Genomic DNA, 12,976 nt, shown 5'->3' with positions numbered 1-12,976 from the left:
TTCTTTTCTTTTCAAATAAACCATATTTCACAGAAGTCTGATATATTAATAATGTCCTGTAGCACCCCTTATTATTGTGTCCTACTACAGGTTCATCTCCATGCAGACAGCAGTGAGCATTGTCAAACGATTACTTAAGAGGGGAGCAGAGCAGAGCAGGTAGGGCACTTGCCTCACCCAACACCAAGCCTGATTCAATCCCCAGCACTTCATATGATCTCCTGAGTCCCACCATGATGATTTCTGAGCACAAGAACCAAAAGTAAGCCCTGAGCACTGCTGGCTATGACAGAAAAAAAAAGAACCACCAATAATAATCGTAATTTAAGGAGTCTGGAGAGATAGTACAACAGGCAGGATATTTGCCTTGCACATGGCCGACCCAGGTTCAATTCCCCAGCACAGTATATCGTTGCCTAAGTACCACCAGGAGTGATCCCTGAGCATCACCAGGGGATCATACCCAAAATCATTAATAAGATTAAAATTAAATATATTGAAATCAATTAAAAATAATTAGTAAGAGGGGTAGGTCCCTACAATTTGTTTTAATATACAGGTATCCCCTGCTTTTCAAAATTTCAGACTACACCCTTTCATTTTTACTCAAGACCTAGTCTAGCACTTGTTCTGCCTGCTGGGTAAAAAGGATTTCTGCTTTTACAACAAACAGCAAAAATCTAAAATAGCCTTATAGAGCATTTGTTTTGCAGCAGCTATTTCAGAGGCAAGTGTGCCTAGAGCTTCAGGTGCGGTGCCAACTGGTTCCTTCCCCGGGAATTACTTTCCACAGGCTGAGTGTTTTTCTTATAATTCATACTTTTGCTGTATGTAGGTGTTATTTTTTATTTTATATGTCAGTTAGTATGCTTTTGATGGCTGTTTTTGGGTATGGGACTATGTTTTTAAATTTCCATATAAGTAATTGGATTTGTTTCTTCACTTTATGCCATTTCATATCACAGGAGTCTTCACAGAAATGCTCTGCTTGCAGATAGTGGGGGAAGCCCATACAACTTTATCAAAACCACATATGTTTTCTGGGGAATTCTTCTTTACCTTCTCTTTTTTTATCATTATGAATTAGTGCTTCTCTGATGCCCTAATGCTACCTTGTTTTCTTTGGACATCTATAATTCACAAACTATTTTTTTTCCCTTCTCAGAAATGTGAGATCGACTCCCCTCCAAGGGCATTTGTTCTTTCCAGTGAAGAGTAGTTTTAAAAGCCACAGGCACTAGTTGTACAAATAAGCTTGTTCCATATTCTGACTTGACAGCTTGGCAGCAAAAATATCTGACAGCATAAATCACTACGGGGACAAAACAGATAAAGGCTTCTGTTTTTAAAAATACCTATGGCTTCTTACTGGAATTACTAGTCCACGTCTACCTTTATCTTAATGACTTTTTTTCTCCCTAATCAAACAGAAGAGATGGTTAATCCATTTTCCTCAATTTTTTTCTGTTTTTTTTTTTCTTTTTGGGTCACATCCAGTGATGCACAGGGGTTACTCCTGGCTCTGCACTAAGGAGTTACTCCTGGTGGTGCTCAGGGGACCCTATGGGATGCTGGGAATCGAACCCAGGTCGGCCTCGTGCAAGGCAAACGCCCTACCTGCTGTGCTATCTCTCCAGCCCCCATTTTCCCCAATCTTTAAGTAACTTATTTTTCTTGTTCTCATTAATGTTAATGAAAAAAATCTGTGTATTATCATTCTAAACCATAGATGTTAATTTTAATATTGTCTCCCCAAACTGAGTATCTTTTCTTCTGTATTAAACCATGGACCCTTCATCCTGAAGCTGACTTCAGTAAGCCAATTGCATCAATTCTTTGATCGATATCACTTTATCACCAATATCTGCAAAGAAAGAAGCCTCAGTTTCTGTCTGGAGAACACTGAATAAAAATAAGCTAGAGTTCAGAACAGTCCATATGATATACATACCTTACATATTTTGCTTAATAAAAGATAATAATTAAATGTAGAATGTGGACAAATACCTTTTCTCAAAGATTAAAAAAAAAAGTTCTGTTATTTTCTCTATTTGAGCTCCCAGTTTGAATTTATTTTATTTTCCTTTTATAGTTTTTCTTTCACTAGTACCTTTGTATGCTTACGAAGCAGTATTTTTAGTAAAAGGCTGTAGTTTCTCACAGACTCATGAATATATACAGTGTCTTGCACAGGGTAATCTCTGCATATCTCTTCCCAATGTCACATTCAGTGGTAGCACATTCAGATCTTGAAACCAGACACAAAGTATTGACACCATAGATATGGCAAATGCTGTAAATGAGGACTTCTCACTCAGAGAGCCAGCTGGAAAGCATTTACCAGAACAGTTCTCGATATACATCTCAGTTTTTCCAGAACCAATCAAAATGTCAGAACATAAAACAAGTAGCATTCATATTTATCAGAGTAATATACAACTAACATTCATAATTATCAGGGAAATATACCAAGTATTATGGCAAAGAAACAAAAGAGAAAGAACTCAAAAGGCTGGAGCATATATTTGCATGCAGCAGGTCTTTATTTGATACCAAGCATTGTATGTCCCCCAGCACTGCCATGAACAACCCAGAAGCACTGCTCAAGGAATAACCTCTGAGCACTGCCAGGTGAGCGCCTCTATTTAAAAAAAAAATCCCACTCCTGAATTTATATAGAGTAACTTTTGGAGTTTTACCCAATTTTGGCAATATCTATCTAGAAGTGGTCCTTGAAATCAACCCTTCAAAGACAAAAAATACGATTACAGTATATTTTAGTATATTTAAGGCATATTACATTTAGTTTTCCAGGTTTCAAGTAATTCCCAGACTTTTTTTTAATCCATTACCAAAAGTTTTATTTTCATAACAGAGAAAACTCAGTAATTTCTAGTAATTAACATGTCTGTGCTATTACCCATTTTTGGCTGAATTAATATATACTGTGCCCCCCACCTCCCCAGTTTGCATTCTGTGGTGAGTGTCTTCTGGATGATGTGGTAGTTAAACCCCAGCAATCTATCTAGCTTGGAGAAAAATCTATCTGGGTTGAAGAAAAATCTTTAAAAGGTTGAAGGGATCTTATGTTTCCTTACGGGCTCTTGGTGGATTGGTATATTAATCTGTTCTCTCTAAGGGTCTGTCAGGGCAGCCCTGCTCTTTTTCACAGGAGTCTAATGACTTCAGATAGCTCATCATTGTTAAATGTTGGTGGTGGAGAGTCTCTTTCTGTTGTTCATTTAGCACCTAATTTAGACAGAAAAACTTTTTTTTTTTTGGCCTAAAAGTTCTGTGTTGTGTAATCTCCCTACCTTCCCATTGCCGCTTCCACAGAGAGCCATGACTCCCCTCAGAGAGGAAGCCCAGATACTCTGGCCATGACCTACAGTTGTCTTATGGCATTAGGTAGCCTAATTCTTCTTTCTGGGGGTATGGCATTCTATGCTCTCATCTGTGTCTTGCTCCCTATTTGCCGATATCCCCTGCTTCCTCTCCATCCCCACACCTTGAGCAGAACTTTGTTTGCCACTGCCCTAGAGTCTGACTTACCTGTGAAACTTGGCCAGGTTTGGCTGTGATCTCTCAAGGACAGAGTCAAGGCCTCGGAGAGGCTCCAGGCTCCTGCGTTATACTTGATCACCCCTACTTCGGGCATTAGACTGCACTGCAAGTCCCTTTTCCCCTACACCCTCAGCTTCCCTCTATCTAATACTGTCCATTTTACCTCCCTCCACATTCTACAACATTCTGATATCTTCTGTGTTTCCCTATCTATTACTTAAAGCAAGGTTGAGAGGAAGAAACATAGTAGGTCTATTTGCCCTTGTCGGAAGTTGGCAGATAAAGTGGTGACTCAGAACAAGTGTGTTGTTTTCAAACACTAGTAACCTTGGAGAGGCTGATCACTAGCCTCTTCCACTTCTCCACTGGACACAATTGTGTCTAGAAAATATTCATTGGTTATTTCTATATAGCTTTTAATTTCTGCCATTCTTCAAACCAGGAATTATTTCACATTTTCTTTCTGATTTCCAAGAGGATAAACATTTCTTGAATTGCCTTTTGTTTTGCTATCAATTTAAAAAATTCTGTCAGAGAGAGAAAGAGAGAGACAGATATTATGGTTTCTACCCCTCAGAAAACATGATATTATAAAATTTTGTGCAGGGGAAATCATATTACATTGACTACTGTTTGTTTTTTATATTCTCCATTTTGTTTTCCCAATTTGCCTCCCTGGTATGGGCATATCTGTTTCGTTTACTTGAGATGCTGTTTTATATTTTATTTCTAAATATGTCATTATTGATTTATTCATTCTTTGGTGGATATTGTGATTAATTTTCTTGCTCTATTCTTTATGATACTTCACTGGCTGGAGCGATAGCACAGCGGGTAGGGCATTTGCCTTGCTCGCAGTCAATCCAGGTTCGATTCTTCCGCCCCTCTTGGAGAGCCCTGCAAGCTACCGAGAGTATCCCGCCTTCACGACAGAGTCTGACAAGCTCCTCGTGGCGTATTCGATATGCCAAAAACAGTAACAACAAGTCTCACAATAGAGACGTTACTGGTACCCGCTCGAGCAAATCATTGAACAATGGGAGGACAGTGCTACACTGAACAAAGTTATGTTTCCCTTTATTTCCCTTTTCTATGAACGCAGATTTACTTTAGGATGGATGCCTAAACTATAACTGCTTGAGCATAGATGATGTAATATCTTATATTGCTAATATCCCCAGATTGCATGCCAGAAGTGTTGTGACAACTTTAAAGTTCTCATCAGTAGCCTATGAGACTTTCCCCTTCACTCTTGCCTGCACTAAACACTTTTAATTTTTGCCATTGTGGGAGGTGTACAACTTTATCTTGGTTTTTGGAACTTCCCTGAAGAAAGATAGGTGTCTTCGCATTGAAGAAATTTGAGTCCTAAACAAAATAAATAGAAAATATATCATAGTGAAACTTTGGTACACCAAAGATAAAAAGTCCTAAAAGTAACCAAAGGGAAAATACTATTTACTTACAATGAAGAGACACAGAGGGAAAGAAGCGTTCTCACAGGTAATAATGGAGGTCAGAAGACAATAGGATGGTATCTTCAAAGTGCTGTTGGGGAAAATAGCAGTCAACCAGAATTCTCCCAGCATTAGTATTTGCATCTTACATTGGCCTCCCTCAGCTTATTCAGAAAGAGATTTTGCTCCCTGACCAATGGGTCATATAGGTGTCCCAAACTGGGAAAACCCTAGAACTCCATGTCCTCGGGTCACATGACTGATCAAAAGAGTAAGCAAATAAACAAAGACCAACTGCCCAGGACACTCTCAGCCTACGCTTTTCATGCTTTGGAAGGAAATGCAGCCTTGTTTTCATCCCTTGTACATGAGAATCCTGATCAGAAGGAAAGACAGAGACAGAGATTAAAAGGTTCCCATAAGATTTCACCTTTCCACTGACTGGAGTGAAGGAGTGGTGGGGGCAGGTAAGTGAAGTGTCTGGACTGAAGAAATGAAGCCCAGCCACTGAGCAAGATGGGAGATGGCAACCTGAAGAAATGATAGATAAAAGCCCTGCCCAGCACTGAATGAACTCCGATAGGTCTCACCTATCCTGCCCAGGAAATTCAGCTGCTCAACTTACAAATATTCCCTCTACAAGCACAGAAACCCAGATGGCTCTGAGTGACCTTGTGCTGTACATCTGTGTTCTTGTTCAAATGCAGCATAATCCCCTTAACTCACAGAATTTCAGGATTGTTTGAGAAAGTCATTATATAACATGAATCTGCATCAGACAAATCCCAACGGGTGTGTAAAATGTTCCCAGCATAGAGCTGCCTTAAGGACCAGCTTTACATAGCTTTGTTGTGCACAAAAGCTTTTCCATTTTCATAGTAACTTGAGCTTCACAAGTCAGAGAAAGAGAAGAAATAGGAAATATATTCTAACCAACCCTCCTTCTGTTTGGATAGGGAGCATCAGAAGGTTTTCCCACATGAAATACCATCTCTCTCCCATCTGTTTATGATTTTGAGACAGGGATGAAGGGAAAATATCTACCTCATCCAGATTGTATGAAGCAGCAAAAGAAAAATTCTGTCTGTATGTCTGTCTCTCTGTCTCTCTGTCTCTCTCTCCAACCCCCCAACACACATACACAGTCATACCTACACAAACACATTTGTATTTGGTACTAAAAACTCCTAATTCTTTTTCAAATAATCCAAAGAATTTTTTTTAGTACAAAAGTTTCAATAAAGACAAACTTACAACAGAATAAAAGTCAGTACTTTTGGAGACTTAAAATCATGCAAGTAATAATAAGTTAAAATGGTAGATAAAAAATTATAGTCTAAAAATGATACAAATGACATAAGCTTCCTAACACAGGTAGGCCATGGTGACATAGTATGACATGATCTTGGCCTCAGGCCATTGGAAAGACTTGGAAACAAATGCTTTCACCAGTTTTAAAAAAGAAAGAAAAAAGACTTGGAGCCACAATACAACTAGCCATCAGTACTCCTGCTTACGGGACCTGCTCACCTCACCTGCATGAGTCATAGTGCTGGCTTGGGCAAAATCTCAGCTGCTTAGAACAGACTCTGGACAAGGCAGTGAAGATGGTGTAAAACCCAGAGAAATAAAAATATGGAATGTTTGGGGTCAGAAAAAAAAGAAAAGAAAAAATTTGCGGCTCAAGTTGTAGCCCAGTGTTAGAGCATGAGCTTTGCATGTATGAGACCCTGGGTTCAATCCTTGACATCACAAATATATACTCCTATATGAATATATAAGGCCATTAGTAGTTCTCCTGGAAACAGTCAAGCCAAGATCTTTTGTGAGTTTAAGATAGAAGAACATGTAGAAGAATATGAGTGAGAGAAAGACATGAAAGAATATAGAAGCTGGAAGAATAGAGGGTAGCAGTAGCTTGGAGGAAGCAACAGATTGAGGGACACATAGAACAAGGAGTCCATTCCAAACTCTTCTTGCCCTCTTAGCCCGACCTAACGAGATTATGAGAAAAAAAAAAAACACCTGTCTCAGAAGGATGCTGTGGCTTATTAAAAACAGTGAACTTGGAGTCCTGAAAGAATACGCTAAAAGCTGAAACTGATCTCCGTCTTTACATCAGAAAAGAAAAAATACAGGAAAGGAAATGAGAAGGATCACTTTTAAATAATTAGGTTGGCACATTCCCATAGTAAGAAGATGAAAAGTTAGGCAAGTCAGAGGATACCAGAATCTACATCAACAAGAGTTAAGAAAACAAACACCATTTGCATTCCAAGTCAAATAACAGAGTGTCATGAAGGCATCAGCTGAGTGGGAAAAAAAGCTGGAAAATCATTTTTTTAGAGCTCACAGCTAAAACTCAAGTTGAAAATAAATGCAAAATCTTGCAGCTGGCAGTAGAAATCCTTAACGATCTCATCAGTGGAAAAAAACAGTCTCTGTTAAAGGGTCTGACTCAGAAAGTTTATAAGCCAGAAAACAAAGAACAGAAACTGTCAGCTGCAAAAGAATTCAAGAAATGGAAAGTGAAGTCTAGTGAAAATTTATTATGTAAAAATTTGTTACATCATCATGCAAAGGGAAAAAAACAGGACCCCAACCTTTTTCTTTCTGGTGCTTTAAGATTCCTTGCTGTAAACAAGAGAGAAAATATCTTCCTGAGACAGAAACTGCAAAGTAAACCCAAAGATTGCTATATGGCAAAGTTCTCAGAAATAAAACCAAAATCATATAGTAAATAATTCCCATCAAGAAGGAGTCTTGGGGAACTGGAGAAATGATACAGGCACTTGCCTTACTTGCAGCCAATCTCATTTTATCCCCAAAACAGCATATGGTCCCCTGAGCATCATCAGAAATGTTTCCTGGCCCTAACCTACCTACCTGCCCCTACCTCCAAAAAAAGAAAAGGGTCTTAAAGCTATGCTAGTTTTCATGGACCTTCTCAGTGAGCACTGGGGCACACTGCTCTCTACTGTGTCATTCCCCTTTGCCTAATGGAAGAAGCATACTGGAAGATAATTAGTCGTGAATGGGTTTCCACATGGAGAGAAGCATGGGAGGTCATAGGAAAAACATCATCCTCTGATGTGCACACAAGCATGATATAATAGATGAAAATATGGCAGTGTCCCGTGTGAGCCATGTTCTCTGAATGACTGAAAATCCAATACTCACTGGTGGTGGCAGCGCTTAGTAAGGATATCACCATTTCAACACTAATCAAATATATTTGCTGAAGGACAACATAGGCCTATTTTTAGCATCTAAAAAGTTGCTGGGGCCTGAGAAATAGTACTGGGGTTGAAGCACATATATGCTTTAATATGTTCATTGCTGCATTTAGTATAACAGCCCAGACATGGATATAACTCAAATATCCCACTATGGATAAATGGATAAAGCTGTCATCTATACACACAATAGAGTACTATGCAGCTCTAAGAAAGGACAAATCCATGTAATCTGCTGCAACATGAATGGAACTAGAGGATATCATGCTGAGTGAAGTCAGTCATAAGGAAATACATATAAAGAATGATCACAATTTTTAATACAATAAATTAAAACTCTGTTTCTAATTCTACTGTGGCCCTGGGATCAGAGACGGTTCAGTGGACTGGAGAGTACACACACACAGCATGGAGAAGGCTCCATTTGACCTCTTGCTTTCAATAGTCTCCTGAGCACCACAGGAGCAACATCAGCCATCAAGCCAGGAGCAGTCCCTCAGTTCTGCCAGGCATGGCCCAAAATAAACAAACAAATAGAATGGTATTAAAATCTCTTGCCTTTAGACCAGAGATAGTACTGTGGGTAAAATGCTTGCTTCGCACACCACTGACTGGGGTTCAATCTCTGGCACCCCATATGTCACCAGAGCACTGTCAGAAGTGATCCCTGAGCCCGGAGTCAGGAGCAAGCACTAATCATAGCTGGGTTTTTCTCTCCCCACCCACCCACCCCTCCAAAATAAAAGGGGAAAAAAAGAAAAAGTCATAGGAAATAAAAACTCTTACTTTCTGTAGCACATGCTGGTGTGGCTAATGCTGATGCGGACAATTTCTTTTCTGTATCATGAATATCTGTCACTAACTCACCCAGAAAGTTTCTCCACTACTGTCAGCTATGTTCTACATGCCCTTACTTCATGGTGAGTTTATATCTACTAGCTAAGGGATGGTCACGGTCACAGTCCTCCCGTTGTTCATCGATTTGCTTGAGTGGCCCAGTAACGTCTCCATCATGAGACTTGTTGTTACTGTGTTTGGCATATCGAGTATGTCACGGGTAGCTTGCCAGGCTCTGCCGTGTGGGCGAGATACTCTCGGTAGCTTGCCGGGCTCTCTGAGAGGGGCGGAGGAATTGAACTCAGGTCACCCATGTTGTCCACTTGAAAGGCAAACACCCTACCACTGTGCGAAAATTAGGCTCTCCAGTCCTAAGAGTACCTTAGTTCTAGACACAATTACTTGAGATTATCTACCTTTCTCCCTCAAAATATAGTATGTAGGGCCAAGGAGATGGCTGGAGCATGTGCTTTCCATGTGGGAGCTCTCAGTTTAATCCACAGCATCTCATGAACCCTCTAGCACCATGCCAGGATTTGGTCTTGGTATGGCATCCAAACAAACTTAAAAAGTACTTATTGGGGCTGGAGCAATAGCACAGAGGGTAGGGCATTTGCCTTATACGCGGTCAACCCACGTTCGATTCCCAGCATCCCATATGGTCCCCTGAGCACAGCCAGGTGTAATTCCTGAGCACAGAGCCAGGAGTAACCCCTGTGCATCGCTGAGTGTGACCCCCAAAAAAAAGTACTTATGGTCTGTGCTTTGGTTATAGACATAAGTTCCCCTCGCCCCTCTAGACAACACTGCCGGACCCTCAGAATTTAAGCTTCCAATTAAGAATGGGTTCATAGAAGGATGGAAGATAGAGCGTTTGCCTTGCATGCAGCCAACCCAAGTTCTATCCCTGGCATCCCATATGGTCCTTCAAGCATTATCATGGATGATCCCTGAATGTAGAGCCAAAAGTAAGTCCTGAAAACCATTAGATGTGACAAATAAATAAATAAATAGATAGATAAATAAGTATGAATGGGCTCTTGGAAGCTGGAGAGATAGTACAGAGATTGACACTCACCTTGCTTACAGCTGAAGCTCTGACAGTGGTTCAAATCCTGGCATTACATATAATCCCCTGAGCACCACCTGATATGGCCTCCGAGCTAGAGCCAGGTTGATCCCTGAGTACTACCAAATGTACCCTCCCACCAAAAAAAGAATGTACTCTTGCTTCAAAATAGAATTTGAATGTTTCTTTGGTAGTTAATTTTAACACTTATTTAGAACTTTATTACTACGAGATGTATTTCAATTAAATCATTCAAATCTGTTAGATATTTCATTTGATCACTGTCACTGTCATTGTCCTCCCATTGTTCATCTATTTGCTCGAGCAGGCACAAGTAATGTCTCCATTGTGAGACTTGTTACTGTTTCTGGCATATCGAATATGTCACAGATAGCTTGCCAGGCTTTGCCGAGCGGGCGCAATACTCTCAGTAGCTTGCCGGGCTCTCCGAGAGGGGCGGAGGAGTCGGCTCTCCCAGCTGACTGCGTGCAAGGCAAGTGCCTTGCCACTGTGCTATCGCTCCACCCATTTCATTTGATATAGTATTCATTTCTTAAGTTGTAGCCTTCCATTTTCCCTACAATCCTCAAACACATATTATATGCTACTGTTTGTGTAGTTAATATAATTTATGCAAAAATGAATTTTAGTGCCACGTTGAATATAAACCTAATATGAAATTTTTTAAAGTAAAGGTATAATTGGGGCTGAAGAGATAGTACTGTACAGAGGGCACTTGCTCTCCATACAGCTGACCCAAGTCCAATCCCTGACACTCCATGTGGTCCCCCAAGCCCTGCCAGAAGAGATCTCTAAGTTCAGAGACAGGAGTAGACCCTGAACACAAATACTCCTAGGAGTGATCCCTTAGCACAGAGCTAACACTGAGCACAGCTGCATGTGCTCAAACACCTCCCCACAAAAGAGTAGTTTATCATTTTTCTTAATCAACATCCCTGAAAGTGTTAATCTGTTTTACAAACAAGAAGAATCAGAACCAAAATCTTCCCAAAATAGAACCATGACCTCTATTTTAGGTCAACAAAATCATTTTTAATCCATGTAAGACATTTCATGTTATGGAAGTAGAGCTAAGTATTTCCTAGGTGTTGTTGATGTGAATAGGATGTGTGCCACTGAGTCAGGAGAGAAGCCCTCACAGAACCCTCCAGAATTTGCACTGAGGTGTTACAACTGCTGATGGATATTCAGCAAATCCCTCTCTCACGGCACAGCCTCCCTGCACTGTGGTCTGTTTGCAGCTTCTCAGAGTGAGGGCTTCCTAAACATTCTTGGTTCCCTGGGAAGATCAGACCCTGCCTTTCTTTCTCCTACTCTTTCATCTTCCACAGACATCTTCCACCATCTCAAGTTTAGATCTGGAGTTTATATATGAGGTTGAAGCAATGACTTAAGTGGCAAAATATTGTCTTAAATTTTTAATGAATTAATCATCTTAATTCATCTGAAGACAGGGTATTTTAGGAGATTTCAAAGACCCGGGATGAAGCAATTTTTCGATAAGTCTCTCTGTTCTCCCTATTGCTTTGACCCTCCTAATGCCACTACCTCCCACTGCAAACAGCCCATGTTACCTGCTTCACAGACAAAATCCTAATCTGAGGCAGGAAATGCTTCCTATCACTGTAAATTCACCCAAACCTACACTCTTCCCCTTTTCTTCCTTTTTTTCCACTGCAAAGTCTCTCTTGCTATGTGCCTGAGCCCCTCACCTGTAACCCAGATTCTCCACAACCCCCCACTCCTTTATTCCCTCCCCAGCTCTTGGATGAATTAATTATCCCTTCTTCCTTCAATATGCACACACTCCACTAGTTTCTTCCCAAATTTACGTTTGCTCAAGTGTCTCCTGAGTTAGTGGAACAGCCACTACTTCCCTTTACCAAGCTTAGAACATCTACACTCACAACTTTCCATTCCTCACCTCCCACTATTTCCACACAGAACCTGTTATGCAACACCACCAACAGGTCCCTCTTGCTAAATACAATAGGCATCTTTGATTTTTCACAAGCATCTCAGCATTTAAAAAGAATTATTCCTATTTTTAAAATAACAACAAACAAACATCCATTCAGTCAGCAAGCATTTATTGCGTTCTTGCTAGTGCTGGGGAGAGAGGGTGCAGCTGTAAATAGGTGCTGGTAATGCCGGAGCTTCTTTCAGGAGGGGAAGAACAGCCAAGCAATAAACAAGTAAATGAAAGAATGACATCATTCCAGAAGGTGAGAATGCTGCAGAGGCAAACAAAACTAGAGTGATAGGATGGAGAGTAACCATGGAAACCGCACTGGATTTCCAAGGGGAGAATCTCCGAGATGATACTTGATCTGAAGGCGCCTGTGTGAAGATCGTGGGGCAGATGATTCTCAGGCAGAAAAAACAGCAAGAGCAGAGTTCCATGGTGAGCACAAACACTGAGCAGGAGTGCCAACATGTGGCTGCTTACCCACACAAAGGCAAGAACAGGAAAAAAAAATAGCAAGAAAGTGTGGTTCTACTGGGTAGAGGAAGAGCTCTGGGTCCCAAGAGAACAGTGAGCCGTGGTGCCCTCATGGACTGACCTATCTCCCCACTCTGCAGGCCTCTTAAGTATTAAAGCATTGGAGGGGTGAAAGGAAGAGCAAGGAATCTGCTTCTCTGCCCTTTCAATCCCAACTTTAGTAGCAAATCAACCGATCAACCACATGGGCACTTAAAATAAGCTGGGCTGCTTATACAGCCTGAAGAAAGATGGAGCCCTTCAACCTGTCTCCTCCCATTCCCCTAATCTGAGTTGAGTACAGAAAGTG

General features: G+C 40.7%; 1 protein-coding gene across 1 annotated transcript in view; it reads right to left on the bottom strand.

Annotated features, from left to right (window-relative positions):
• Positions 1 to 4,622: 4,622 nt before the first annotated feature.
• MOBP (myelin associated oligodendrocyte basic protein) overlaps positions 4,623 to 12,976 on the bottom strand; it is a 43,825-nt gene continuing 35,471 nt past the window's right edge. The window contains exons 4-5 of the mRNA XM_056129885.1: positions 5,031 to 5,112; positions 4,623 to 4,932 (exon numbers count right to left, since the gene is read on the bottom strand). The gene's annotated coding sequence lies outside the window, so the exon portion shown is untranslated. The remainder of the gene's footprint in view (positions 4,933 to 5,030; positions 5,113 to 12,976) is intronic.

The sequence above is a fragment of the Sorex fumeus genome, unplaced genomic scaffold (genome assembly GCF_029834395.1).
Source record: "Sorex fumeus unplaced genomic scaffold, SorFum_2.1 ptg000072l, whole genome shotgun sequence".
Taxonomy (NCBI): domain Eukaryota; kingdom Metazoa; phylum Chordata; class Mammalia; order Eulipotyphla; family Soricidae; genus Sorex; species Sorex fumeus.
The sequence above is the reverse complement of the archived record's forward strand: the minus strand, read 5'-3'. Positions and strand labels throughout refer to the sequence as shown.